Genomic DNA, 567 nt, shown 5'->3' with positions numbered 1-567 from the left:
ATGTCCGCTTCCAAACCCTGAACCTCCACTTCCAAAACTAGAGCTTGAACCTCCTCCAAAACCAGAGCTTGATCCTCCTCCCCCAAAACCCCCATAGCGTGGTAGGTCAGCCCATGCCGTGGCTAGAACTGTACTAATCAAATCTGTAAAATTCAGGAACTTCAATTAGTAAAATTTCCATATGGCTGAAGCCTCATTTACAGCAAAGAATGAATTGTCGTATATGACAAATACTTTTTTCATTATAAACAAATGTTTTCCTACTAAGCTTACGTTGGGTTTTCTCAAACTTAAAACATGGCGAATAGCCCTTTCTTACCAAAGGGCTTCATGGTGAACTGATATTTCCCCTTTACAGGCGACGACTTATATACCCAACATTCTCCTGCTACACAACTCAGCACTCTTAGAACTTGTTTTTCCAACTACCGCTCTACCCCGCCCTTTCGCATTTCCGCGCCCACAAGCGACTTGGTTTGCAAATGCTATGAGATTATCATATCCGACAGTGGTGGATTTAATAAGAGAATATGTTTCACAGTGGAAATATTTATTTACTAAACGTGC

General features: G+C 41.4%; 1 pseudogene; it reads right to left on the bottom strand.

Moving 5' to 3' along the window:
• The window catches only part of LOC119587239, a 1,141-nt pseudogene extending 809 nt beyond the window's left edge, over window positions 1-332 (bottom strand).
• Between the last annotated feature and the right edge of the window lie 235 nt (window positions 333-567).

This window comes from Penaeus monodon, chromosome 22 (assembly GCF_015228065.2).
Source record: "Penaeus monodon isolate SGIC_2016 chromosome 22, NSTDA_Pmon_1, whole genome shotgun sequence".
NCBI lineage: Eukaryota > Metazoa > Arthropoda > Malacostraca > Decapoda > Penaeidae > Penaeus > Penaeus monodon.
This window is presented reverse-complemented; position numbering and strand designations above follow the sequence as displayed.